At 47.9% G+C, this 24,088-nt stretch overlaps 1 long non-coding RNA gene across 1 annotated transcript in view; it reads right to left on the bottom strand.

The window, feature by feature from the left end:
• Positions 1-14,928: 14,928 nt before the first annotated feature.
• LOC134487015 (uncharacterized) overlaps positions 14,929-24,088 on the bottom strand; it is a 9,370-nt gene continuing 210 nt past the window's right edge. Inside the window, exon 2 of the long non-coding RNA XR_010066684.1 lies at positions 14,929-20,470. This is a non-coding gene — a long non-coding RNA (uncharacterized LOC134487015). The remainder of the gene's footprint in view (positions 20,471-24,088) is intronic.

The raw sequence follows: 24,088 nt of genomic DNA, 5'->3' as shown, positions 1-24,088 counted from the left end.
CAGCCTGGTAAATATTTATGGAGTTTGCTTCCCATGAAACAGAGGCCCCTGCTCTCAAGAATCTCACAATGTCTGGGGACGAGATTAACACAGGAAACAATTAAGTGTTCAGTAGTGTGTGGCACTGATCAGCAGGACAATGGGACCTCTGAGCTGGGACAGTTCCAATAGTTGGAAGGACATCGGTCTAGGGAACCAGAGCCCTGGGTTCAATCGGACAGCTCTGCTATTGACTGGTTATCTACAGATAATCTTGAGCAAACCCAGATACCCTGGCTTTGATTAGCTGTATGAGGAGAGAGACAGAGAGAGGGAGACAGAAAGAGACGGAAAGGGACGGCACTAAAGAATCGTTATAAATACTTTCTGACTCAGAACTCCAGATGCTTGTCTGACAGTTGGACAAGGAGGGTGGGCCAGCACAGAGCTGGGACAGGGCATATAAAACAGGTCCCATATCACATCACAGGTGAGTCAGTCTTGAGGCTCCCTTCTTTCCAATCATACCATAGGCCCCTGTGTTCCAAGAAAGACGCCTCTGAAAAGTTCTCTCCTGGGAATATTAAAGTTCTCAAGGACAGCTATTTTCAGTATAACACAGAAGAATCTAACCTGGGGAAACACAAGGCAGCTGTATATGCTGAAGAAGTTAAATGCCAATGATTTGGTCACGGGAAGGGAAATCTCCATGGCTGTGTGGACTCCTGAAAACTGAACAGAGGATCCTTTCTTTGGGTGTCCTGAAGACTTCTGTATGTGTGTGCAAAATAGTCAAGTCAGGAGCTTCTGGAAAAATCATGGCCTTCGGTGCCTGGCAGACCTATGTTCAAAACTTAACTTGTTTTATTTCGCTAACTGTGTGAATTTGGAATAAATTATTCTCTGAGCCTCAGTTTTCAGGCCTGTTAAATGGAGCTAGTGAAACTGACCCTGTTTGTTTATTTATTTACCTTACATTTATTAATTTTATTTTTTCATTTTTTTTATTTCTGTGTAACCCTGGCTGTCCTGGAACTCTCTGTGTAGATCAGGCTGTCCTTAAACTCTGAGGTTGTTTATTCCAAGTCCTGGGAATAAAGGGGGTACGCCACTACACCTGGCTCTGACCTAATTTATCTTTTAAAAAAAAAAAAAGGCCTTTGATCCCAGTGCTGAGAAGGCAAAAGCAGGCAGAGAGCTGTGAGGTTCCTGTCCAGCCTGGTCTACATAGTGAGTTTCAGGACAGCCAGGGAATAACTAGTGAGACCCTGTCTCAAAGAAGAAAAGAATCTTCAACAGCTCTTCTCTGAGAAGGGCACACTCCTTCCTCTGTCATCATGGGGCCAGATGCGAATTCCTCAACAAAAAATAGGATTGTGCGGTAGGTGCTTAGCCCACCCAGATCCACTCTCTCTTGTCAAGTCCTCCATTTCTACCTCCGTCGCCTCAGGGTTGGATAGCGGATTCACTGGGTTTACAGTTTGTAAATACCTTCATTGCATTTATTATCTCCTCGTAATGCTTCCAGGACGAAACGGCCCTAGGCTGCGTGGGATAGGGCAGAAAGGTGCCGTGGGGTTATCAAGCCGCATTCTGTCCTTTCCACGCCATAACTTACCTTCGAACACAAATCCTTTCTTCCTGGACCTTACTTGTGGGGAGGGGAAGCGGGGAGCAAATGACCTTTAAGGGTCTTTTCTGTCCTAAGAGTCTAAGTCTGAAAGGAGTGGGTTTCAGCCGGGTTGGGATCACTGAATAGAATTTAAACCCCAAAGACTCTCTTCCCTGCACAGCAGACTGACCGGCTCGCCCCAGCCTTCTGCAACTTGTTTAGAGGTGGCGGGGCCTCAGCCTCTTACTCCAAACGCCTCTGAACTTTCTGTTCCCAGTTCTGCTCCTTTTACCAGCTTTTTCCCCCCTCTTGCATTTTTTATTTTTATGAAAGGATGTCATTAAGGCTTTTGTCTGCGCTGTTTTTGTTTCAGAACTTTTCCCACAATCCTATTTTTTGTTGAGGAATCCGCTCCTTTGCCCAGCTGTGGGTCCGGGTCCCACAGCTGTGTTGATCTAAGACTCAGCCCCAGACAGCCTGGCGCCAGGGTGGGACGTCATGCGTTCACACAGGGATGCGTGTCCCAGGCAACCTTTCCTCGGGCAGTCACCGGCCGACGACTGCCTCTCCCACCAATGAGCGCCGGACACCCGAGATAGGGGCGGGGCCTGCGCCACCCCAGCCCGCGAGCGGCTTGTGAATAGCAGATGCTGAGACCTTGATAACGTCCCCTGAATTGGGGCCCTTTTAAAGCCCCCCTTTCTCTTTTAGTCCTTTTTTTTCTCTCTTTTCTTTCCACCTTCCTCCTTTCTATCTGTATACAGATAACTTTTCTCTTTCCTTTTCCCCTCTTTTAACTATTTCCTCCTAGTGTCAGGAATCATTTCGTAAGCATTTCCAGGAACTGCATCTTTCTCTGCCAAAATTATAAAAAGAAAAAAAAAAAAGCCAATGTTGTGCTCGCTGATTTTTTTTTTTTTTTTTTGAGGAGCTGGCAGAACTGTAAACTATTACCGTTTCGTCTTTAGAAATTTAAGACGTGGTGGTCTCTGGGCTGTGAATTTCAAAGTCAATGTCATGATGATGAGGATTGCAGATGTCTTGCTTAAACTGGGCTTCTGTCAACCTAGCTATCTATTCTCCATGTGTAGACGCGGGGATCCAGGTGACCTTAGAACCTTGTCCAAGCTTATGTCGAATGTCTGTGACTGCCCTGTGGCCAAGATCCAGCCCTTCTGATCCCCTGACTCCCTGACCCCTCTAGCCCCAGTTCTCATAAATGTTAATGCTGTATGTGGGTTCAAGGTTCTCAGAAGCTGTGTTTGTTTTGTTTTGTTTTTAATTGTGTAATAGGTGCATGTGTATGTGAGTGTGGTCACACATGTGCCACAATGTGTACATGCCACAGCATATTTGAGAATGTCAGAATACAACTTTTGGGAGTCTGGTTCTTTCCTTCTACTCTGGGTCCAGGGCGAGCACCTTTATACTAAGCCATCTTGCCGACCCCTGCGTTCTCTGATATCTACCTACTTGTTCAGAAAGCGGCCTTAACAATATTCTGGGAGCTTTCCAGCCACACACCGGGAACCTGTCCCTGCTCCCCTCAGCAAATTCAAACCAAAGTACAAGAACCAGAAGATACAAGGAAGGCCCATGAGATCCTGGCATTGGCGAGGCTATCCACCCCCTCTTATAATCTTATCTCACTTGGGCTACCCTTTGTCACTTATCAGCTGCATACAACTGTTTAAAATTATATTTACCACTTGACAGCTGAGAGGACCAGAGGTGACAGAGGATGGGAAGTCGAGACCTTTATGCGATATGATATGTTTGGTTGGATCCAAGGTACCTCTGGAAGTTAGTCTTCCTCTGGAAGTGGTTGCCAGAAATGTAGGCATTACTAAGACAACAGAGGAGGGTGATCTAAGTTCTTATAAAGATGGAGATGGGAGGGTGGGGGTCCTGTTAAGATGGCCTCCTTTTTTTTTTAAGATTTATTTATTAATTATTATACATAAGTACACTATAGCTGTCTGCAGACACAGCAGAAGAGGGCATCAGATCACATTACAGATGGTTGTGAGCCACCATGTGGTTGCTGGGATTCAAACTCAGGACCTCTGGAAGAGCAGTCCGTGCTCTTAACCGCTGAGCCATCATCTCTCCAGCCCCTAAGAGGGCCTCTTAAACACTTCAGAAACACTCAGAGCTGTCCTTGCCTTGCTGAGTCCTGTTTGCCAAGGACAGTTTACCTAATCTCTGTTGGTTTTGTTTTGTTTGTTTTTTTGTTTTGTTTTGTTTTTACAGAGGCTCAGGGCGGCGAACGTGCTTGTGTGCAGCGCCATAGCTATGAGGTGGTCAGGGTAAGGTTTTCATCCTGTCTACAGAACATCTGTCCTTCTACCGAGTATTCACTCTCTTCCACCTTTCCAGACGAACTCTTGGGAGTTATCATTATCACGCGTCTTCATGGATGTGTGTGTGCACATCATGGTGAATGTGTGGTGGTCAGAAGCCAAAAACGTGTTTCTCTCCCTCCAGGGGAATTGAACTCAGGTCCTCAGGCTTGGCGACGAGCAACTTGGCTTAATGAGCCATTTCACCAGCCCCTGAGGAGGTTGTGTTCCACCAGAGAAAAGTAAATTGAGGGGCCCGTTAGGTAGGGTGACAGACAAGGTGTATTTATTTAGGTGCTAGGGACAGAACTCAAGAGCACATGTACGCACGAGCGCGCGCGCGCACACACGCACACATCTACACCTCCATTACCATTCCCCTTACAGGACGATACTTGCTCAGAAGTTACACAGTGACTACTGTTAAATTTAGGGGTTGGACTGCCTTTCCATCTTTGGGCTACACTTAGTCGGGCCATAGCACCCTAAAGTTAACCCCTCACTTCACCAAACAATTAGTCACTGGATGCCCCAGGGCTGGCTCTGCTTCCGGCATCGGGTAAGCCAGAAGGAGCTATTTTCTGAGCACCTGCCCTGTGTGAGATATCTGTTTTGTTGAGGTGTTTTTGAAATGGAGTCTAACTAAGTAGCCCAGTGTGACCTTGCACGCATCTGTGTCCCTTATAAGTTCTGTCAGCTTCACGTCTTTCAGGCCAAGGCCTGGTGACATGGGCTTAATAGTTTCAGCACTCAGGAGGCAGAGGCAGAAGGATGTTCACAAGTGAGTGTGGTGAGATTCTTCAGGGCTGGAGAGATGGCTCGGCGGTTAAGAGCACTGACTGCTCTTCCTAGAGGTCCTGAGTTCAATTCCCAGCAACCACATGGTGGCTCACAACCATCTGTAATGGGATCCGATGCCCTCTTCTGGTGTGTCTGAAGACAGCTACAGTGTACTTATATATAATAAATAAATACATCTTTAAAAAAAAAATCTTCAATGGATAAAGGCGCTGGCTGAGCCAACCGGTTGAACAGAGTTCAGTCTGGAACCCACGTGAAGGTAGGATGAGAAAATCAATTCTACAAAGTTGCCTTCTGAGCTCCACACTTGTGATGTGGCACGCATAGCCTTCTATCATGTATTCACATGCTAACAGAAAAGGTTTTTTTTTTTTCTCTCTTTTTTTTTTTTTTTTCAGAGCTGGGGACCGAACCCAGGGCCTAGCGCTTGCTAGGCAAGCGCTCTACCACTGAGCTAAATCTCCAACCCCAGAAAAGAAGTTTTAATACAGCAAGCTTCACTAACTCGTGAGTCTTGCTCAGAGGCCAAGACTATCATCTTCTCTGTGTTGTCCCAACTTTAGTATATGTGCTACCAAAGCGAACACACACACACACACACACACACACACACACACACACACACACGAATGACAATTGAGTTCAAATCAACCCTCAGTATCATCAGTACTTTGGGGATAACACTACTTAGAGATAGGATTTGTTTTTATTTTGACTGTTCTTTTGAGGGCTTGGAACTCATATGTAGACCAGCCTAGCCTACAACTTGTGGAGATCCTCCTGCCTCTGCTCCCTGAGGGCTGAGATTATAGCATACATCACCAGGTTCTGGCCTGCAGCCTTAAGTTAATAATGCTGGGCCTGGGGGTTGGGGATTTAGCTCAGTGGTAGAGCGCTTGCCTAGCAAGCGCAAGGCCCTGGGTTTGGTCCCCAGCTCTGGAAAAAAAATAATAATGTTGGGCCTGGGAGGTGGGGGTTGGGCAGAGAGAGAGAGTGACTCTACAACAGCGGAGTCAAGGCTGTAAGGTTTGATTTCCAGCAGTAATTAAAACAAAATTGTATAAGTTCAAATTCAGGTTGTCCTTTGGTTCTGTGACTCCCAAGCACAATGCTCCCTGCAGCAGATAGTTGAGTTTGGGGATTCAGGAAAGGCCTCAGAAAGATGGTGAGGTCCAGAGTCCATGGCAAGGAAGGACGAAGACAAAAAAGACCTTGAAGAGCAGTGTCCACCCTGCCCAGACATTGTCCTGCTTTGGCCCGAGGCCCAGCACCAGTTCAAAAGCTGCTGGGGAAAGGAGATGGGAGGGAGGGAGGAATGGGCCTAGCAACACCGTCAACCCTGCCAGAGAGGAAAGAGAACCCCACCCCCACCCCCACCCCCACCCCCACCCCACCCCATACACACCCCCACCCAGCTCCGCAGAGGGCTGGAAAGGCTGGAGTGCCAGAAGGCAGAGACTGCTCCGCGGCCCACAGGAAGCCTCCTGCAGGCCACACTGCTCCAGAATAATAGTGCACCACCAAGCAGACTTCTGTGGTGAAGGCGTCTGCTGAGTGCCAGTCATGGGCTGACAGCTCATTTGTTTCTTTATGTTTTATGAGATGGAGTCTTGCTATGTAGCCCAGGCTGTCCTTACATTTTCCATCCTCCTGCCCCGGCCTTGTAAGTGCTGTGATTACAGTCCGTGTCCCACCAAACCTAACTGAGCAGGCATTTTACACGGATCAGCATGGATCAATCCTCGTTATTGACGGAGGCTACAAGAGGTGAGGGGACCTGAGCAAGGCGGAACGGTGAGGGTTGCAAAGTTACGCTGTGGGCATGGAATTCGAAGGAAACCCCTTTGAAGACTCACAGAACTTTTGGGGTCAAGCAGCATGTGTTGTCCCATTCTGATGTGAGAGCCCCTGAGTGTGTCTGGGCTACAGGTGAGGGTTGCAGATGGGCGGGATTTAAATGCAAGCTGTCTGGTTGAGGGCGTAGCTTATTGGTGGAATGCTTGCTTACCCAGCACACAAGGAACCCAGGGTGCTCTCCCCAGCACCATAAAACCAAACAAATTAATGGCGCCCAGTCTTTGGCAGGGCTGCAGCTCCAGACTTCTATGTGTCCAGGCAATGTGAGTCGTCTTCTTGCAACCTGGCCAATGGCATTCTGGTAGCTTTTTCCTCCATTCTGTCTTCACTGCCACCTTCCCTGCGAGCACACCGTACCCTGGCTGTTCTACAACCTATAGCCCTAGCACACCTTCATGGGCAGACCCTACTTGGCCTCTACCCCGAGACCAGGCTGTCCCTACCACCCTGGCCCACCTTCCCCGGAACCCCAGCTCGGCCTGCACCCCGGCAGCCCCCACCCCAGCGTTGGCGCGCAGCTGCGGGACACACAATCGCCCGCGCCTCCTCCCCGCCCCCCCCCCCCCCGAGCAGCCCCTCGTTCAACAAAAGCCGCTTTCTTTTCCCACAACAGATTAAAGACCAGGAGGGGGTGAAAAATAGCTTCTCCAGCCAGTGGCGGGGGAGGGGCGCGGGAAAAGCTGGGGCTTTGGGGACGCTTTGATGGCGAATGTGTGGGAAACCCGGAGGAATGTGGCTGCTCCGACGGCCGCAGCGGGGCCAGGCGCCGCCAGCAGGGTCCGCCCCCGGGGACCTGGGACCCGCGCCCGGCCCCGCTCGCTTGGGTCTCCTGCCAGCGCTGTCCCCATCGTCCGCCCCCTTTTTCAAACTCTTGACTTTTCCATCTTTCCTTCTGCTCTCTTTTCTGGTTCTCTCATCTCTAGATTCCCTCATCTCTGTCTCCATTCGTCGCTCTTCCCAGGCCTTTCCCCGAGTCTGCACATCCTTTTTTTTCCCCCTCCTTCTTTGTCCGGGACATTCTTTCTGAGCCTTTGTTTCCGCGCCTCTATTTCAGTGGCGCCTTCTCAGCCTCTGCCTGTGGTTTCCTGGGTTCGGGGGTTTGATGGATTCAGCGTGTCTCTGTTGCGGTTTCTCCTGCTTCATTGGACAGGGCTGGGAAGAGGGCACAGGGGGAGGTAGGTGGTTGTTTCAACACCTCCTCACCTTGAGTGAGAGCAGATCGGGGCAGAGCTGGGAAGTCTAAGACAATCTCGGGAAAGACGCTTTGGGGAAACCGAGTCAGCTAAGTCGAGAGAGAAATGGAGCAGAGGGTCCTCTGGCTGTTTAAGTCTCTGAGGGGATTCCTGGCTCAGCACCGGATGGTGGCTTTGGGACCCTGGAGGGAAGTGGGTTGTGACCTTCCTCACTCTAGTCCCTAAGGAGAGGAAGGGGAGAAAGGGAAAGAAAGGACTGGGTCAAGAAAAGGGCTTCTAGGTGGTTGAGGGCAGAAACCTTCCCAGTAAAGACTGATGTCCCCAAGGAGTCTGAGCTGGGAATTCTGCAAACACAGCTCCAAGGACTGCCAGCAGAGTGGAGCCTTTGGTAAAGCCATCCTCCTCCCTGGGCATCAATCTCCATCCTTGGAATATAATATGCTCCCTCAGATTACGGGACCTCAGCCTTTTATTTTACCCACACATCCCAAGGGTCAATAGATATACGTGTTTCATATTAATCAGTTTTCTCATTTTTGTCTGTATGAAAGGCAAGCATTCTTTTTGGGCCCTGATTAACGGACTCATTATCACTCTTAGCTGGTCTAATCTAAGGAACAAGTCCACCCCAGCTCTAGGCAGTCTGGATAGCATCCTGGGCCACAAGGCCCCACTGGAGAAGATAGGTTTGGGAGTCAGGCAGCTTAGGCTTGAAATTGGAATCTGTGACCTCGGCCAGGTCACCCTCTCCCTTGGATTTCCTTCTCTGTAAAGAAAAGATAGTCACAACATCCACCCCACACGGGAGTATGCTGAGCCTTGTGCCAGATACAAGCACGCAAGGCAACAGACATTAAAATGTGAGAAATATGGCTGGCGAGATGGCTGTCCAGCCCCCACGTGATGGAGGAAGAGAAAGGATACCTAAAAGTTGTCCTCGGACCTCTGCAAGTGCACAGTAAACATTCCCTGTTCACATATGAACCACAAATGTGAGCCGCATATGTAACTTTACATTTAAAAGACTATACAGGAGGGCCAGGGTTGGGGGGAGGGTTGTCCCTCTATGTAGAGTATCCGCAGAAGGTCCTGTGTTCTGTTCTTAGCAAATCAAAGATTAATAGGGAATTCTGTTGTCTTTTAAAGAGGACATCATGGTAGGGTGACACAAACTTGTAATCCTAACACCTGGGAGGCAGAGGCAGGAGGATCAAGAATTTGGGGTTATTCTTAGCTACACCAGGTGTTCAAGGTCAGCCTGGGCTACATGGGACACTTGTTTCAAGAAGATAAAAATAAACGAATAGATGAACGGATAAGTAATTTTAGCAAGCGTGAAGTTGGTTTTTAATAACCATCTGACTTGGGGTTGGGGATTTAGCTCAGTGGTAGAGCGCTTGCCTAGGAAGCACAAGGCCCTGGGTTTGGTCCCCAGCTCCGAGAAAAAGAACAACAACAAAAAAAAAAAAAAACAAAAAAAACCATCTGACTTTATTATTCCAAACATAATTGATATAAAAACCATTCTTTTTTTTAATGCTATTTTTTCACAGTAAGTCATTAGGATGAGCAAGTGTTTTAGAGCCAAGCATTGTCTCAGTTTGGTCCAGTCACATTTCAGGGGCTGAGTGGTCAGCTAGGACCCTGGCTACTGACTGGACAATGCTGGTGGACATTACCAGTCACTGAGCCTTGAGGACGGCTCGTATTTTGACATGAGAAGCGAAGGAAAGGTGGACACAGGATGCCATGAGGGCCAGTTCATCAGACAGAATGGACAGGGGTCAAGGGGAGAACAGACCAATCACGACTGGGTAAGCAGATGGGGGTGGGGTACCTGGAGAACTTTGAGAGACAGGCTAAAGGGCATCTTAACAGATAAAGAAAAAGGGTCCCAACAGGTTCGGGTGACTGTCAGGATGAGCTGCGCTTTATTGGATTGGGGAGTATAGCTCAGTGGTAGGGCTCTTGCCCAGCGTGTACACGACCTTGGATTTAATCCTCAGCTATGGAAAAAAGAAGCAGAGGGCGAGGAAGAAGAGAGGGGAGGAGAGGAGGAGAGGAAGGGAGGAGAGAGGTGAGGAGGGAGAAGGACAGGGAAGGGGGAGGGGAGGGGAAAATAGAGACCTGTTTTATTCAGGGAGGGAAGCAACAGTACTGGGGCACTCTAAATCTGTTGTTTCCACTGGACGCTCTTCTAGGGCTCACCCTAGACCTGCTGGAAATCCTCAGTTTAGGATTTAAAACTGGGGGTGGGGGATAAAGAATCAAAAAGAAAAGCTTATTAATATTAGCTGCGCGTTTTTAACGGCTCCTATAACCCGATATCACCCTAAGCTCTTTGTATTAATTTTCGCAGCAAAGTCTCACACGCTGCTAAACAGAATATATTAAAACAAACAAAACACGGGCAAGGGGCTGGAGATGGCTCGGGGGCTAAGGGTGCTCATTGCTCTCCCAGAGGACATGGTGTTCTATTCCCAACATCCATAGGAGGCAGATCACAACTGACTGTAACTCCAGTTACTACATACATGTGGTGCACATAAACTCATGCATGTGAATGCACACACACACACACGCACACACACATGCACACACATGCATGCACACACACATGCACACACATATGCACACACACACACACACATACACACACTTTTTGAAAAGGCTGATTGTTTGTTTTTAAGTTAAACCCAAGTTTACTATGTGACTGAGCGATCTCCTCCCAGCTATCGGATACCTGGAGAAACAGAAGCACATCCACAGACTTGTAAGGACGTTCATTGCCACAGCCCCATAACCACCAAGCAGTAATGACTCAAATGTTCACAATGGGTGACTACATCCCCCAAGTATGATGGAGTCACACAATGGAATATTATTCAGCCCTTAAAAACTACTGAAACAGGCAGCCTCATGACAGACCTCCAAAACCGTGCTAAGTGAGGGGAAATGCTCTCCGGGTCACATAATGTATGGTTCCACTTATGCGAAATTCCCATAAAAGGCAAATCTAGAGAGACCCGGGGTAGATTGGTGTTTGTCTGGGGCTGGGGAGTGAATCCTAATGGGAACCGGGTTTGTGGGGGATGACGAAATATTCTCAAGCTGGTGTGGACCTAGTCACACTGCTCTGTAAAATATGCAAAAAATTTACTGTGTACTTAAAGCAGATGCAAGAAAAATTACCATGGACTTAAAGCAGAGGAATCTTATGTAAATTGCAGCTCAATAAAGCTCATAGGAAACAAAAGAAAAGGCTGTCCATAGTGATACAAGCTTTTCCTCCGCGAGGAGACAAAGGCGTAGGATAACCTCTGTCTACAAGGTCACACCCAGCCTGACTGAGAGCTTGACTCTGAGGGGGTAAAAGAAGAGAAAAAGGAGGAGGAAGAAGAGGAGGAGGACAAAGGAGAGGAGGAAGAAGAGGAGGAGGAGGACAAAGAAGAGGAGGAATAAGAGGAGGAAAAAGAGGAGGGGGAGGAAGAGGATGGGGAGGAAGAGGAGAGAGGAGGAAGAGGATGGGGAGGAAGAGGAGAGAGGAGGAAGAGGAGGAGGGGGAGGAGGGGGAGGAGGAAATACTTTTTGGCAGTTATGCCTTTATTATCCTTAGCCATTATTTGTTACAGCTCAGAAAGGGGACACTGCCTGTCACCCTGTCACAAGCTGCCATGTACCTTACATCTCAGTTCCTTGGGCCTTGTCCCCTATCACTCTGGGCCCTTTAACCCACACGTTAAACTGTGGAGCAGGTAACACTTCCCTCCCATATTACAGGCAAGGAAAATGGCTCGGAGAGGTGAAGTAAGTGACTTCCAGCCTGGGAGGGACAAGTCAGGCGACTCCTCTAGGGTCTTAGCTCCCCTCCAGTCAGAATGCAGGAGAACAGATCTCTGGAGACACAAACCTGGGTCATTAGGTCTTGGAAGATGGGGATGAGGAAAGAGTAGCCATGGCAGCAGGTGATTGGTCAATGGGCAGATTCCCCTTCCTAGGCCATCCTGCCACGAGACCACACCTACCACCTTCATAAAAGGATGGCAGCCATCGTCTGAACATCAATCTTGTTTTTATTTCTTTTTTTTTAAAGATTTATTCATTTATTATATATAAGTCCACTGTAACTGTCTTCAGATACACACGAGGTACAGACAAGGGCATCAGATCTCTTTACAGATGGCTGTGAGCCACCATGTGGCTGCTGGGAATTGAACTCAGGACCTCTGGAAGAGCAGACAGTGCTCTTAACCACTGAGCCATCTCTCCAGCCCTTGTTTTTATTTCTTTTTTTTTTTTTTTTTTAAAGATTTATTTATTTATTATATATAAGTACACTGTAGCTGTCTTCAGACACACCAGAAGAGGGCATCGGATCTCTTTACAGATGGTTGTGAGCCACCATGTGGTTGCTGGGAATTGAACTCATGACCTCTGGAAGAGCAGTCGGGTGCTCTTAACCGCTGAGCCATCTCTCCAGCCCTTGTTTTTATTTCTAATGCAAAGTATGGCATTTAAAATATTTTGGGGTCATATATAGTAGTGTCACTTGCCTTTAATGCCAGCACTGGAGCAGAAGAGGCAGGTGGATCTCTGTGAGTTCAAAGCCAGCCTGGTCTACATAATGTATTCCAAGCTAGCCAGTGCTACATCGTAAGACCCTGTCTCAAAATAAGTAAATATTCTTAATGAACAAAAGGATTCCCATGAATGTTTAAGTACGTGATAATGTTGTTGGGTTCAAAATTTTCAAAATATGGGGTTGGGGATTCAGCTCAGTGGTAGAGCTCTTGCCTAGCAAGCACAAGGCCCTGGGTTCGGTCCCCAGCTCCGAAAAAAAAGAAAAGAAAAAAAATTTTTTTTTCAAAATATTAAAAAAGCTGGGAGGTGGTGGTGCACACCTTGAATCCCAGCACTTGAGAGGCAGAAGAAGGCAGATTTCTCAATTGCAGCCCAGTCTGGTCCTCAGAGTGAGTTCCAGGACAGCCAGGACTACACAGAGAGACCCTACCTCAAAAATAAATAAATAAACAAATAAATAAAGAGTAATTAAAAAGCAAAACCAAACCAATCAAACAAAAAATTGAAAGTTTGGGCCAGGGGTATGCTCAGTGGTACAGGCCTTTCCTATCCTGTCGAAGGCCCTGGGTTTGATCGCTAGTACTAAAAATTAACCAGGCAGAATTAAGGTGGGGGTTGGGGAGATAGTTCAGTTGCTTAAGTATGAGCCATTCAACTACGAAGACATGAGTTCAGAACCCTGAAACTTACAAGAAAAAACCAGATGAGATTGATCCCAGTGCCACAGAGGTGGAGACAGGAGGATCCCCAAGTTTGGCTGGCCAGTTAGTCTAGCAGGATGAGCGAACTCCAGGTTGAGTGAGAGACCTTTTCTCAAAAGATAAGGTGGAGAGTAGTTAAGAAGGATGCCCCAACCCTGACTTCCTCCCTCCCTGTACAGATGCAGCCGTGCACGTACACAAATAATAAATAAAGGAATAAGTAGGGTGGAAAACTTCCTTCGCAGGCCCATGCCCGCCATCCCCCAGCTGTAGGGCAGCTAAGGTTTCAGGGAAGAAAAGAATCCAGTGTGCGGCTACTAGAATGGGTCTGCTTGGTTTGTTCTGAAGCCACGAGGCCCGAAGCCACCTTGTTCTGCAGGATTTCTGCAGGCTGACCTCAACCTGAGTTCCTGTTCTCTTTGATGCTCCACTGATTCCTACAGCAGGTGATGGCTGGTCCCTCAGGGAGATGGTTGGTCCCTTCTCCCTCACAGCCTTCCCCTGAGGCATCCCCACAGGTGCCCACTGTGCTTCTGACTGGTTTCCTCTCTTACCTCCAGGCTCTCAGCTGGCGCCTTATCCCCAGGGCACGTACTGGGTGATTTCTTATCTTCTGACCCAGGTCGGTGAGACACGAGAGGCCCCTAGAATACACCTGAGTGGCTGAGGATCAGATATAGCCCCTGAGTTGGTTTTGATGTGGTTCCCCCCCCCTTTCTTTTTTCTCGTCTTATCTTCACGGTGATTTCAAAATTAGAATGTTTCACCTAAAAGTCTGACTTTCTATATTTACCCGAAATACCGGTCACACCTGGTCACACCGAGCCTGCTGTCATGCCCGGTGACATCACACTAAGTGAGTAGCATTGCTCCTTTTAGGAGGAGCATGGGCTGCTCTCTGAGTTGGTCTGGTCTTCAGCGCTCCTTGTGTAGGTTAATGTAGTGGGCTACAGAGCAACCCTTCACACGAGCTCTGCCGTGAAACTCATGTCTATTGATCTACACGGCAAGTGGGCATTAGTTTACAGACAGAATTAAGGCCATTCGGCCAGTGGTGGTGCCTGCCTTTATCCTAGCACTGAGGAAGCAGAGTCAGGCAATTAGAAAACCAAAACCAAACCAAACCAACCAAGCAAACAAGCAAAACAAAAAACTAAGGCCATTCATCAGTTTATCAGGGACGGGGCATTTTGCACAATTCAAGTGTCATATGACAAGTCGGGGAGAGAAATGGGGCATTGGAGAGAGGGAGGGGATGCCACCTCTTTGCTCTTGATGAGAGAGCCACCAACCAAGGCATAGGGGCCAACTTAGAAGCCAGGAAAGTCAGGAAGTAGGTTTTAACTTGCCTCCAGAAAGGAGTGTGGTTCCGCTGGCATTTTGATTCTGGCCCAGTGGGGTCAAGTCTGTGCTCTAACTGACAGGGCTGTAACGTGTACTGTTATCTCAAGCCGTCTTCTGGTGGGGGTCATTTGTTAGAGCAGCAATGGAAACTCAATACAAGACATAAAGAGTGTTCAGCCAGGAGAGATGCTGTGTGTAACGTGCCTAACTTCCAATGCTTGGGAAGCAGCACCAAATTTTTGTTTGTTGTTTCTTCTGCATGTGAAAGTGTGTGTGTATGTGTGTGTTTGCATAAGTATGGGTGCATATTTGTGTGTCAATGTGGATGCATATATGTGCACAGGCATATGGAAGTTCAGAGTTGACTGTTGGGAGTCCTCTGCCTTGTTCACTGAGGCAGGCTCTCTCAAAGGAACTCAGAGCTCACAGATAAAGCTAGCCTGGGTAGCCAGCATAATCCTGGGGTCTTTGGTTTCCAAGCTCTGAGCACCGGAATACCAGCTCTCAGCTTTCTTAGCCTTTACCCAGGTTCTAGGGATCTGAAATCTGGTCCTCACGCTTATGTAGCAAATGCTTTAACCACTTAACCCTCCAATATTTCAATGAAAAGTTGGAAAGGGGGTCCCAGGCAAAGCAGAGGCATGCTGAGAAACTGTTCTAGGGATATGAGGCCTGGGGCTGCACAGAGGAATGTTCCAGTAAGCTGGGCCATCAGTGGCCAGTGCAGGAATTTCACCTCTGGCTGAGAATAAGATTAGAGGGTTAAAGTGGACAGCGTGGAACATTCCCAGACTGGGTAAAAGGGCATCAAGGCTCAAGATAGGAAGATCAGATGCGGGCCCTGAGGGGTGTGCAAGGCCCCAGGGCCATCCTCCCAGACTGAAGGCCTCTTTCAGGCCTTGCCATCTTTCTGAGGGAATGACTGGTGTTGAGCTGGGTAATTTTGTGTCAACTTGACACAAGTTAAAGTCATCCGAGAGGAGTGAACCTCACTTAAGAGAATGTCTCCATAAGATCAGGCTGTAGGCAAGTCTGTAGGGCATTTTCTTAATTAGTGATTGATGGAGGAGGGCCCAGCCCACTGTGGGTGATGCCATTCCTGGGCTAGTCTATAAGAAAGTAAGCTGAGCAAGCCACAGGGAGCAAGCCAGTAAGCAGTATCCCTCCATGGTCTCTGCATCAGCTCCTGCCTCTAGGTTCCTGTCCTGCCTTCCTATCCTGACTTCCTCCAATGATGAACAGTGATGTGACAGTGTAAGCCAAATAAACCCTTTCCTCCCCATGTTGCTTTTTTGTCATGGTGTTTCCTCACAGCGACAGTGACCCTAACTAGGACAGATGGTCTGGCAGCCACGTGCCTATCTGCGTTGCCTTTTGCCTGTTTCTGAACACCAGCTATATTTGCCCTCAGGAGTCTACTTCTGATCTCATTATTGCTATGTGTCAGGAGGGGACTGAGTTCATCGTGAGCTATTATAAAAGACCTGAGTTGAACTGCTGAGGAAGTTCGAATCACCTTATCATAAAACATGAAGTGAAATTTAAGGCAGTCTATCTGAAAAGGCAAAACTTAGGGGGGCCTAGGATGCTACTTGAATGTGCCTCCATTTCTGACAGGGCCCCACCACCCAGCAGATCTCCAGTCCTTTATCTATTGTACCCTTAAAATGACAATATCCATCCCCCCACCCCCTACACACACAATAAAGGGAACACAGGCTTTAACTATAATTCTTCCATTTATCTTCTGTGAATCAGCACAAGCTGGGTCTCATTATTGGTGTTAGTCATCTTTGTGTGTTTTCTTTGGGGCAGGGTCTTCTCTGTAGCCCAGGCTGGGTTGAATCTTACAGTGTAGCCCAGGCTGGCTTCAGATTTTTGGAGACCCTGCTGCCTCTGCCTCTTGAGTGCCGGGATTACATGTGTGCACCTGATACTTTTTCGGGTATTTGTTTGTTTGGTTGGTTTTTTGAGACAGGGTTTCTCCATGTAGCCCTGGCTGTACTGGGACTCATTCTGTTAGACCAGGCTAGCCTCCAACCCACAGAGACCCTGCCTTTGCCTACTTAGGGCTGGGATTAAAGGCGTGAGCCACCACTGCCAGGCTCCCTGCTTCTCTTTCTGTGTGTGTGTGTGTGTGTGTGTTATTTTAAATGATTCATTCAATATTTACTATATTCAGGGCAGTGTTCTAAGTGAGCTATATACATTCATTTATTTAATCTTATAATGAGTATCATGTTACAACCTTTATACAAAAGGAAGCCGAGGCACTGTGAGGGTAAGTTCTGCCACACAGACCTCTCCCCAGCCCCAACACTATGGACATTTGGAGCGGACAACTCAGCTGTGTCTATTGTGTGTGTTAGGGGGTTTAAAGGCATCCTCGCTTCCACCTCTATTAGATGCCAGTAGCAACCCCCATCCAAGCTGTGACAAACCAAAATACCTCTGATTTTGTCAAATGTCCCCCTTTTGAAATCACTGCCTAACAGGATCCCAGGGAGTTAACTGACAACGTGGATGCCATAGCTGCATGTGTCCTGTGCTGTCCCTCTCCACCAACCCCTTGAAGTCTGTGCTCCTCTGCCTCTGATTTTAAAAATGTGCCCACCAAACAGATAGAGGATTCCCATGAGCTCCCTGCAACCCAAGCTTCCCTGGGAGTTAGACTCATGCCTGCACTGCCCCTGCCACTGACAGGCCAAGGGACCTCTGCAGAACTCCTTTCCCTCCCCAGGCCTCAGTTTCCCCATTTGCACAATGAGGGGTTAACCTAGAAGCCTTTCAAAAGGCCTTCTCTCTGCTGAACTCAGTAACTGGATGATTCACCGAGGATACAAATTCCCCTCACAAAGTCCAAATTCCTCCCAGGGCCTTAGTCATTCTAAGAGGGTTTGAACTTTCTCGAAAAAAACATTTGAAAACTTCTTCCAGCTTGAAAAAAAAGCTATTAAAAGAAAGTAAAAGTTTCAAAATCAAATCCTAAGCAAATAGGCCTGAAAACAACACACCCAGACACACTCCCACACACTACACACACACATACACACACACACACACGTCACACCACATACACATAGATACACACATATGCCACACCACACACACATATCACATATACATACACACCACACACACCACATACACACCACACACACACACACACCACATATACACACACACACCACACACACACACCACATATACACACACAAACCACACACACACACACATTCCACAGACACACACAGACAGACACACACAACATACCACATATACACATGCCACACCACACACACATATCACATCTACACACACATTACACACATATCACATACATACCACACACACACACACACACACCACATACATCTCACACCCATTGCTCAAGGTATATCTGAGAACAGGATATGAAACCTCTCAGGCAAACCAGCTCAGAGGAATGATTCACAGGCCTTTTAAGATGCTTCTATTTCAAGACACAATCCACCCACTGGATCTGGCAGCTCCAGAAACAAAATAAACCTTCAAGAGACCGCCCAGTTTCTTATCTCAAGGCAAGGGCAGTGTGCAGAGACCTCAAGGGCTCCAAGCAGAAGACGAGGCGTGAATTCCCGTTCCCTCTAGTGTCAGGCCTCCGACTGCAAGCTTGCTTAAAGAAAGGCTTTGCACCCGCCTCCCCTCAGCTGACCAAGTTCAGAACCACACAGCCCAGCAGTTTTCAGCCTTTGTGTCTGATTCAGGTTCTGGAGGCTTTTGTGTGGCTTTTGTCCTAACAGCACTGAGACTGGGCATTCCAACCACTTTTTCCAGTTGTGCCCGGGGTCTGCCTTTGCCTGACGATATACATATTCCGATATACATATTCCTCTTGTCCCAGGAAGGAAGCATGAAATTTAGCATACCGTTTAAGACGTCATGGTTTATGTAAAATAGAAATAAATATGGGGCTGGGGATTTAGCTCAGTGGTAGAGCGCTTACCTAGGAAGCGCAAGGCCCTGGGTTTGGTCCCCAGCTCCGAAAAAAAAAAAAAGAAAAGAAAAGAAATAAATATAAAGTAAATTGTCAACCGAGGGTGTAGTTTAATGGGCACCGCGCTTGTCTAGCACATGAACCATCCTGGGTTCCGTTCCTAACACTGCCCGATGATGACAGTGATGATGATGATGATGATGATGATGATGATGATGATGGTGGTGGTGGTGGTGGTGGTGGTGGTGATATGATTAATATTCATTCAACAAAATACTCATTGAATGCTTACTGTATGCATAATTCCACATGTGCCGGAAATACCTAAGGCCAAGGTGTGGTCGTGCACACCTGTAATCCCAGCACTCCCTAGGCAGAGGTAGGAGGATTCCTGTAAGTTTGGGGCCAGCCTGATCTACATAGTGAGTTCTAACTTAGACGGCACTAGATTGTGAGACCCTAACTCAAAAATTAATTACATTATATATATATATATGAATATATGAGACTATTCACTATAGGAAATTCCCTGCATAAAACATGACACCCAAATTGGAGCAACACTGAAAGAAATGCAAATGATCAGGACACAGTTAAGTTCATTCTCCTCTGTACTTACCCTCGGGGCTTTTTCCTTTTTTTCTTTTAGAGTTAGAAAACCTCTCACTTTTACAGAAGCTCATTTGCCCTGCAGAAGCTCAGGACCTTTCTGAAAAGGTCACCATCTGGCCCAAATATCTATTTTTCTCTCTTTCTTTGTTTTGCTTGGAAACAGCCTTGCTATCTAGCTTAGCTAGCCTCAAGCTCACAGCGATCCTCCTGCCTCAGCCCTCTAGGTGCTCAGATCGTAGGTGTGAGCCACCATATTTGATTCTCTTTTTACAGGTCCTGTGGGATCTGATTCATACCCTGCTTCCGGTAGGAAACATGCGCAGACTGGCAGGGCCACACCCTCCCTGCTCTCTGGAGGCACAGCTCCCGGCCTTCAGCCCACCCTGCCCCGTGACCTCACTTCTACATAGGTCTGCCTGTTACCCAACTTACAAATCAAGGGACAGGGGACATGCACAGGGGGCAGGGACAGGGCTTGGCATGCATTTGATGCTTTTTCAATACCTGGTATCTTGTTAGCTCCTTATTACGGATCATGGCTCCTGTTCATGGGAAAAGTCCAAGTACTTTGCTGAGTGGAGGCTTAAGTAACTCAAGGTATAGCAGCACTCCTGGGAGGTCGACAGTATTAACTCTGCCACATTGCAGATGGGGAAACTGAGGCACTGACAGGTAGATACAATGTGAGCTCTTTCTGACTCGAAAACTAGGGGTCGGGCTTTTCCGATACTGTGTACGTTATGTGTGTGCGTGATCACGTGTGCACATACATTTAGGTGCCTGTTCACGCGCGTGCCCATGAGTGTTAGAAGCCAGAGTTTGACACTGGATGCCTTCGTAAATCACACTCTACTTTATATTTTGATGTAGGGGCTCGGTGAGCCTAGAGCTCACTGATTGGCTGGACTGGCTGGCTATCAAGTGCTTAGGAACCGCCTGCCTCTGCGCCCTTTTCTCCCACACCAAATGGGGATTGCAGATGGAGGATGGTGAGCTGAACTCGATTCTTCGTGCCTATGTAGCAGGCATTTTACTAACTGAGCCATCTCCCAGCTCCTTCCTGCTTTTTGACAAATACACATTTTCTCCTAAAGCTACTTGTACACAGTGAATGGCTAGTAAGTAGCTATCGATTGGTTAGTGGCTAATTGATTGATTGGTTGGTTGGTCGATTGATTGGCTGGTTGATGCATGTTCCTGCTCGCCCCACCCCAGGCTTCATGGCTTATTCTTTTTTGTGTTGGTTATTTCTGGAGACTGCAGATGGGTCTCGGTACCTGCCGACTCCAAATCTGTAGTTCTTGTTATGGCTCCCCTGAGCCTCCGTGTTATCCTCTGTCTTTACAGACCCCTAAGACAGACTGGATGGCAGGCCTGGTGTTACTAGCAAAGAAGACACTGGCCATGCAATTCACGGCCCCACGTTGCCACGCATGAAGAAACCACTTTGCATCGATCAAACACGCTAGCTCCTGAAAGGGAAGAAACACTGCCGTCAGACAGAGCCAGGCTGGGTGAACCTGTATGATACGCCTGGACCCCCTTAAATCAGTGCTTCCCAACTGCCTTTTAGAACACAGCGCCTGGTGTGGTGGTGACCCTCAGCCATAAAGTCATTTCATTGATGCTTCATAACTATAATTTTGCTGCTGTTACAAATCATAATGTAAAATCTGATATGTGGCCCCCCCGACAAGGGGGTACAGGTTGAGAACCACTGCTCTCAACCCTCCATCACTGGAGAAATGAACAGTCCTGCCCCCTCCTCCCCCGATGCAATGACATCGGAGGACACACAATTGTGAGTTGTGCTACACAGGGATACTAGTCTCGCACGTAGTGGATCATCAGAGGGCAAGTGGACGCCACTCCGAAGGATGATGGATTGCTCGGGGGACAATCTAGGAAAAGCCAGAGTAAGGACAGCACCGTAACAGCTGGTGGCCGGTTTTCCCAGAGGAGGAATGAGGGACAGAGAGGACCTCGTGGGCAGCTGTTTCCTGGGGTTGTGATGTCACTGGCCCATCCAGGAGGCCGCAGTACCCGCGCCCGCTGCAGCCTCCCAGCTGGCCGGCTCTACTTCCTGTGCCCCGAGCCTGCCCTCGCCTTCTTTCTCATGACCTCGGGAGGCAGCTGGACTCTGACTCAATGAAGAGCCCTCATCTGTAAGTTGGGAACAACGGCCTCTCCCCGTGCCCCGTGGCTCCTGTGCTCTGAGAGGAACCATAGAGAGTGGCTCTTGTCTAGTGATTTTTGAGCTGAATTCTTCCAAGTCCTAGGGATCTATGGAAGGACTTGGGGTTGGTGAAGCTGGGAGACAGGAGCTCAGGAGAGCAACAGGGCCCTTGAGCAGGCACCTGAGCCGCTCCCTCTAGCATCCAGAGGCCTCTGCTTTCCTCTTTTCTAGGGACTGGATCTTCCTATGAAACCTAGGGTGGGAACAACACATTCTGTGACAAAGGAAAGTTCTAGAACCCCCTGTTCTTACATGGGATACAAATTAAATCCCATTACAATAAAATAAGAGGCTGGAGAGATGGCTCAGCAATTAAAAGTGTATGCTACTCTCTCTCTCTCTCTCTCTTTTTTTTTTTTTTTTCCGGAGCTGGGGACCGAACCCAGGGCCTTGCGCTTCCTAGGCAAGCGCTCTACCACTGAGCTAAATCCCCAACCCCCTATGCTACTCTCTCTGAGCATCCATGTTTGGTTCCCAGCACCCACATGGTGGCTTACAGGCATCTGTAACTCCAGGGAATCTGGTGTCCTCTTCTGACCTCCACAGGTACCAGGCACACATGTGCTGCATGTGTGCAGGCAAAACACTCACAGGTATACGAGAGAGTCAGTAAATAACGAGCCCGGTGGCTCAGCATGTAAAAGTGCTGGGAGCAAAGCATGGTGGTCTAAGTTCTATCCCAGAATGCACTTGCAGATGGAAGGAAGAAACAACTCTAACAAGTTGTCCCCCTGCTTCCACACACGTGCTGAGCATGCCTACACACATGCCATGTGCACACGTGTGCTGTAATAACTAAAATAGACGAATGTTAGCACAATCTGTTATGGCCTTCTGGCAGCAGCTATGGTGGCTTGTGTCTTCTGTGGCTCACTTCCTGGACTCTCTTCTGCTTTTTTTTTTTTTTCCGGAGCTGGGGACCTAACCCAGGGCCTTGCGCTTGCTAGGCAAAAGCTCTACCACTGAGCTAAATCCCCAACCCCTTCTTCTGCTTCTTGAAAAGTGGCATCCAGTGTAGCTATGTCTGAAAGCGTCATGAAGTTTTCCTGTGACTCAAAAATACACAAGTCCTTGGTACCTGAGGACGTGAAGGCGGGCTGGAAGGTGGTGCTCTTCTCTCTGAGCAGGGAAAAGAATATCGTCCCACAGGAGAACAGGGAGACCCCATAGTGGTGTGGCCACCTGCACTGTGGGTGACCCTTGCTCACCTTTATAGAGATTTGCTAGACAAGGACTACCACCGTGATCTCTATATCTGTGAGTAAGCAGAACAGGACGCAGGACGCAGAACCCTGGTGGTCACGTGAGTGGCATTCTTAAAGAGCAAAACAACTGGGACCAGGTACAGTGGCACATGCTTTTAATCCCAGCACTCGCCAGACAGAGGCAAGGGATTATCTATGAGTTGAAGGCCAGCCTGATCTACAGAGTGGGTTCCAGGACAGCCAAGGTTATGTAACCTTGTCTTGAAAACCAACCAACCAACCAACCAACCAGAAAGAGAGACAGAGACAGAGACAGGGACAGAGACAGAGACAGAGACAGACAGCAAACACAAAATGATCTATATCGGCTCTGGGACCCATCAAGAAGTTGACCAAAACCCGGCAAGACTTAAAATGAGTTGCAAGATTCCCTATGAAGATCAGGGATTCCTGAGCCCTGGCAGAGAGGTAAGGCTGCAATAGGCAGCAGGCATCTGTATGAAAGTCTCCAGCCTGAGCCCCAGCCTCAGGCTGAAATAGCTGGGGGAATCCCTTCAACTAAGCTGCCAGTCTGGCCTCTTCCCCAGCTCCTCCATCTCAGACAGTTCTGACCCAAATGATTGTTTTTTTTTTTTTTTAAAGACAAGGTCACAAGTAAGCCAAGCTGTCCTTGAACCCGTGATGTAGCAAAAGATAGTTTGAGTCTCTGATTCTCCTGTCTCTCCAGACAGCTGGGGTTACTGTCACATACAACCAAACCCAGTTTATGTGCTGCACACCGCCACGCTTTGAGAACATCCAGGAGAAATCCACTGTCAGACCTCTACGCTCATGGAGGTCGGCATTTGCAGGGGGACCAATAAGTAAGCAATGAGATAAACCAAAAGGGAAAGGCCCAACGATAATCTCTGTTTGTCTTTTTGTTTTTTGTTTATTGAGACAGGGTATCTCTATGTAGCCCTGGCTATCCTAGAACTCACTCTGTAGACCAGGCTAGCCTCAAACTCACAGAGATCCACTTGCCTCTGCTTCTGCCTCTGCCTCTACCTCTGCCAGGATTAAAGATGTGCTCTACCATCCCCAAGCCCATTTTTACAATTTTTAAATTAAAAATGTTGACAATCTTATCCACGCATAACGTATTTCGACCCCTCACTATTCTCTCTTAGCTCCCACTACTCCAGAAACCCTCTCATCCTAAAAACCCTTACTCCTATGTTGATGTCTTTAAAAAAAAAAAAAAAAAAAAAAAAAAAAAAAAAAAAAAAAAACAGGGAATTTTATTAAAGCCCTTTGCTTGAAATGAATATGGGGGACACTTAATTACTTGAGTAAGGTTACCTTACCAGTATCACTGAGGAGTGTGAGTTTCCCTCTCCAGCAATTATTAACTGCCTGGAGGGCCTCAGAGCAGGACTCACAAGGCCCACCTCACCTTTTTTTTTTTTTCTTTTTCTCTTTTTTTACCCACTATTCATCATTTTACGGATAAGATAACAGGCTCAGAGAGGTATACTGTCTTTCCTGAGATCACACAGCAGAGCTTGACCTATGCCCAGCTAATCCAGAAGCCATAGATTTAACCATTGGCTGACTCTCTGCTCATCAGGGGCACTAGGGCAAAGATGGCGGCTTGGGTTTTGGAGGAG

The sequence above is a fragment of the Rattus norvegicus genome, chromosome 5, assembly GCF_036323735.1.
Source record: "Rattus norvegicus strain BN/NHsdMcwi chromosome 5, GRCr8, whole genome shotgun sequence".
Classification (NCBI taxonomy): Eukaryota; Metazoa; Chordata; class Mammalia; order Rodentia; family Muridae; genus Rattus; species Rattus norvegicus.
Note: the sequence above shows the minus strand (reverse complement) of the source record. Positions and strands in the feature narration are given on the sequence as shown.